This window comes from Anomaloglossus baeobatrachus, chromosome 3 (assembly GCF_048569485.1).
Source record: "Anomaloglossus baeobatrachus isolate aAnoBae1 chromosome 3, aAnoBae1.hap1, whole genome shotgun sequence".
Taxonomy (NCBI): Eukaryota; Metazoa; Chordata; class Amphibia; order Anura; family Aromobatidae; genus Anomaloglossus; species Anomaloglossus baeobatrachus.
The window spans coordinates 674,182,263-674,188,262 of NC_134355.1; positions in this window are offsets into that span (position 1 = coordinate 674,182,263).

Below are 6,000 nucleotides of genomic sequence, written 5' to 3' on the forward strand. Positions count from 1 at the left end.
CACCGCTCTCGGGATCCCCGTCCAGAGCAGCGGTGGTGTTACAACCTCACCACAACCGTGGGTGGCGTCACGGACAATATCCCTAAACCAAACCACCCCCTTTCACTCACGGGCGAGGAACGCCGCTCGAGTCCCCGGGATCCGGCCCACCGCTCGAGCCACCATCGAGCAGCAGCAGCAGTAGCCGGACCCGAGCAGTGGGTGAGCGCAGCGTCTCCTCCTCCACCTGCGACAGGTGGTTGGTATTTCCGCTTGCATTCCAAGGCCTGGGGTATCGATACCTGGACGCAGCGCTGGAACAAGGAAGTAGACATGGTTGCTGATGGTGCTTGCGAATGTCCAATGACAGGTGAAGGGTGGGAGGCCTGATGATGTGATGCAGCCGGCCAAGTACAGTAATGCCAGTAGCGAACATGGCTACGGCATTACCGTGTATGGCAGACAATCCCCGCATGTTGATTGGCTAACAGTTGTGAAACATGCAAGATAAGGATTCGAGCATGGCACTTGAGCACCCGCGAGACTCGACTGAGTAGCGGACATACTCAAGCACCCTGATACTCAGTTGAGTATTGAGCAGAATCGGTCACGCTCACTCATCACTAGTCTAGAATTCTGCCTCTGGGCTTGTTCACACACTGCATTTTTTATGCATTTTGTTCCATGCGGGGGGGGTTTGTGTGTGGAGAAAACATTGAAGGTAAAAAGAATAAGTGTATAAGACATTGTTGGAATGATGTAAAATATTGCAAATAAGGCAGGATGTTTTCTTTTAGAGGACCTGTCACTTCCCTAAAAAAGTATCACTTTTTTTACTTAATATGAAGGCGCTGTTTTCCTGAATCCGGAGATGTTTTTCTTTTCCTCCTACTCCTCTCCATTCCAGAGATAAAGCCTCCTCGTCCCTGTGTATAAATCTAGCCTTTTATCCAAGTGGGCGTGGTTTTTAGCTTCTGAAGAGTTTATTGATGACACCCATTTGTCTAATAAAACTAGATTTATGTACGGGGAAAAGGGTCCATATCTCAGGAACGGAGGGGCGCAGGAAAAAAAGAAAAACAGCTTCGGATTCAGGAGAACAGCGGCATTTACACCAGGAAACAAAAAAAAATGACATATCTATAAGACGTTACTTACTGTTTAGATGTTCTCAGTGCCAAAGTTTTGTTTGCAGTTTTTCTTACATGATTTATGGGGCATTTTAAATAAGGAGGCTCCACTTACAGCTTCACAAATGCTCTAAATAATAAATTAAAGATAATGTCCACTATAGTTGTGTAATATTTCACTTTTTACAGTCAAAATAACATTGTAAAATGCTCATTACCTTTATTCACCACTAGAGGGAGCTCACTGACGTGCACAGCTACTAGTGAACTGTGTAAAATCTCTATGCAGTGAGCTCCCTCTAGTGGCAGATAGAGGGAAGCGCAGTAAAATCTTTTTATTTTCATCGGCCCCATATAATTCTTTTGCCCTTTTGGTCAGAATGCCGTTGAACTCAGGTAACAAACAGAACAAAAAAGAAGACAAAGTGAATGTTTTCTCTTTCAGACTCTTATCTTTTACATGTGTGCATCTCAAGAAGATCTCAGGATCTCACCCCTTGTAATCTACAGTATAAATTGTGTCCGTATAGCACTAACAAGGTTTAGGAATACCTGCTAGCAATCCAAATTTACATCTTGGTACTGCCCTCTGGTGGTCAGAATAATTAATGCCAGATTATACCACATGCTGGATAAATCTTGTGGGCAGCACGGCAGCTCAGTTATTAGTACTGTCACCATTGGGGTCCTGGTGTTATAATCCAGCCAATAAATCATCTTGTATGTTCTTCTCGCATTTACAAGTTGTTGTGTTAATCTTTTTATACACCTACATAAAAGGGGAAATGATGCAGTTCTCACACTGTCCACTAGAGCAGACTCACTTTGCCCTTCCTGCTTTCTTCAGCTCATTTGTCAGCTGTGCTGTATAGACTTAGACAGAAGTGCAGAGTCATCTCCAGGCATCTCTAGGATCCTAAAAAGGTCCCAAAGTAAATATCTCCCCCTCTACAACACTTAAAAGAAGATCTATACCTATCTGGGGTGGCAAGGGACCAGCGGTAGGTTTGGTCAGGGGTCACCATCTCCCACTTCCTTTCCCTTTGCCATTCGCTTGATACTTCCTGTACCTAGCGTAACACTAGAGCTTCACAGGAGCCGTTGGATCCTCTTCCATCCTTCATGACGACATCGCAGAGCTAGTGTATGTTACAGACCTTGAGCTCCTCCACCTTCCATTTGAAGAGGCCATACAGATGCTCCATAAGGTTTAGGTCAGGAGATGCTTGGCCGGTCCTGCACCTTTTACCCTCAGTTCCTTTAGCGAGGCAGTGGTGGTCTTGGAGGTGTTTTGCGTCATTATCATGTTGCAATATAAAAGAAGGGGATCATGCTCTGCTTCAGTGTGTCACAGAACATGTTGGCATTCATGTCTCAATGACCTGTAGCTCCCACAGCCGGCAACACTCATGCAGCCCCACACCATGACCCTCCACCACCATGCCTGACTGTAGGCAGGACACACTTGTCTTTGTACTCCTCACCTGGTTGTGGCCGCACATGCTGACACGATCTGACCCAAATAAGTTTGTCTTGGTCTCATCAGACACAGGACGGTTCCAGTAATCCATGTACTTAGTCTGCTTGTCTTCAGCAAACTGTTTGCAGTTTTCTTGTGCATCATCTTTAGAAGAGGCTTCCTTCTGGGACGAAAGCCATGCAGAGCAATGTGATGCAGTGAAAAACGTTTGGTCTGAGTATTGACAGGTGGACGCCCCACCCCTGTAACCTCTGCAGTGTGTGGCGTATGGTTTGAGCACTGACAGGTGGACCCCCCAACCCTGTAAACTCTGTAGTGTGCTGTGTATAGTCTGTGCACTGACAGGCGGACCCCCCACCCCTGTAACCTCTGCAGTGTGCAGTGTATGGTGTGAGCACTGATAGGCAAACCCCCCACCCCTGTAAACTCTTCAGTGAGTGCCGTATGGTCTGAGCACTGAGATATGGATCCCTAATCCCAGTAACCTCTACAGTATGCGGTGTATGATCTGAGCACTGAGATGCGGACCCCCCACCCCTGTATCCTCTGCTGTGTGCGGCGTATGGTCTGAGCACTGACAAGTGGACCCCACACCCCTGTAACCTCTTTAGTGAGTGGCGTATGGTGTGCGCACTGACAGCCGGATCCCCACCCCTGTAACCTCTGCAGTAATGCTGGCAGCTTTCATACATCTATTCTGAAAAGATGACCTCTGGATATGACACTCAGCTTCTGTGGTCGGCCATGGTGAGACCTGTTCTGAGTGGATCCTCTTTAGTTATACCGCTATATAGTCTTGGCCACCGTGCTGCAGCTCAGTCTCATTGTGCTGCAATCTTCTTATCTTCTTATAGCCTCGACCATCTTTATGTAGAGCCACAATTCTTTTTTTCAGATCCACAGAGAACTCTTTGCAATGAGGAGACATGCTGAATTTTCAGTGACCAGTATGAGAGTGTGTGAGCGATAACACCAAATGTAACACCCCTGCTCACCATTCACACCTGAGACCTTGTAACACTAATAAGTCACATGACACCGAGGAGGGAAAATGGCTAATTGGGCACAATTTGTTCATTTTCACTTAGGGGTGTACTCACTTTTGTTACCAGTGGTTTAGACATTAATGGCTATGTGTTGAGTTATTCAGAGGACACCAAATTTACACTGTTATACAAGCTGCACACTGACACTTTATGTTGTATCACAGGGTCAAATCCTCAATGCTGTCTGTGACTGGGCTGTTCACACACATGAATGTTCTGTGTGGAGACTTTTCTTCAGCAGGGGCAGGGAAGCTGGTCTGAGGTGATGGGAAGATTGATGGAGATAAATACAGAGCAATCCTGGAGGAAAACTAACTGCACATCACTCTGAAAACACCATCCCCACCATCACACATGGTGGAGGCAGCATTCTGCTGTGGGGAGGCTTTTCTTCAGCAGGGGCAGGGAAGCTGGTCAGAGGTGATGAGAAGAAGGATGGAGCAAAATACAGGGCAATCCTGGAGGAAAACTAACACTGCACATCACCCTGAAAACACCATCCCCACCATCACACATGGTGGAGGCAGCATTCTGCTGTGGGGAGGCTTTTCTTCAGCAGGGGCAGGGAAGCTGGTCAGAGGTGATGGGAAGATTGATGGAGCTAAATACAGGGCAATCCTGGAGGAAAACTAACACTGCACATTACCCTGAAAACACCATCCCCACCGTCACACATGGTGAAAGCAGCATCCTGGTGTGGGGAGGCTTTTCTTCAGCAGGGGCAGGGAAGCTGGTCAGAGGTGATGAGAAGATGGATGGAGCAAAATATAGGGCAATCCTGGAGGAAAACCTGTTAGAGGCCGCAGAAGACTTGAGACTGGGGCATTGATTCACCTTCCAGCAGGACAACGACCCTAAACATCTGGCCAGAGCTACAATGGAGGGTTTAGATCAGAGCATATTCTTGTGTGTGAGTGGCCAAGTCACAGTCCAGACCCAAATCCTTCGAGAATCTGTGACAAGATGTGAAAATTACTGAAAGAAATTCACGGGGTATGAATATTTTTTCAATGCACTGTAGATAGATGATAGTAGCACTTATAGTAACAAAATGACAGCTTTGTGTATAATATAGAAACCTTGTGCTGAACAGACATAGAACACTGTATACAGATTATCATTGTTCAAGGTATAGAAAACACAAAAACCAGTGAGCACATCGGTGCGGAGAAGAAATGTCAACTGTAGGATAATAATAATCAGTGAATGGATGTCGCCTGTACAGGGACAAAAACATTAATATTCTCTGCTAACCTGTCATTATTAACAACCTCAGATGAACCCAATATTGCAATTTCAAGCTCAAGTGATTAGACACTAGGTGGCGGTAGAGCACTACACAGCATCATACATTTATAGATGTTATCTACTCATGTATGGAAAAAGGTTATGTATTTTCTAATATTGAGTGGTCCTCGCAAAAACTAATACAGGTGGTGGCGCAGGGTCAGGGCAGGTTAAGTGATGTAGTGTACAGTGACTGTGTGACGCCCTGGCAAAACCAGGTTGTCACAGAGACTGCACAAGTCTTCCAGGTGCAGGACTCCATCCTCCTTGGCCTACCAACCAACACCACACCCAGGTACACAACACCAGCCAGAAAAGCCTAGTCACCCCCCGTGACAATAGGGACACACCAGTGGGTGGGGCCAAGCGGATGGTGACGCCCACCTAGGGGTCCTGAGGTGTTCTGGGAGGGAACAAAACAGAACAGTACTGAGAGAGGAAGTGAGAGGAGTGTGGAGTGACAGGGTAGTCAGGGGTTGGAGCCTCTAGACTACAGGACTACTGACTAGGTGGCAGTCGGCAAACAGGGCCACAGACGACAGAGATCCGGTCGTGGGAGACCTTAAGTGGACCGGGGCAGGGTTGTAGCCCGCCGGTGCCGACAGCGGGAATCCGGTCCAGAGGCCATGCACAGTCAGGGTGCCTGGACCCTAGGGCGAGGACTGCTTCATGCCCCTTGTCAATTAGCCAGCCGGGGATAAGATTCTATGTCTTGTCCCACCAGCAAGCCCAGAGAGCGAGACGGAAGCCCAACGAGCGGGATAGGGCTCCGCAATTGCCTGCTAAGATCCCACAGGTCAGTTCTCGCGGGCCACAACTCCCAACACACAGAATCACCAGGAGTGGACTTACCCGTTTCAAGTGGAGTAATCAAACTGAAGACACAAACACTAAGTGCAGGAGGAAGGGACCCCTGTTTGCGGTACCAGGGTGTGGGACCCGAGTACACCCGCCAGAGGTCACTGGTCACTAGCAATTTGGTTTAGCATTGGACTTTGTGTGAATTTCTCTGGAACTGTGAGTACACCATTACCACCCGGTCCAGCCCTGCAGAACACGCTCTGCAGCATTCTTCCCC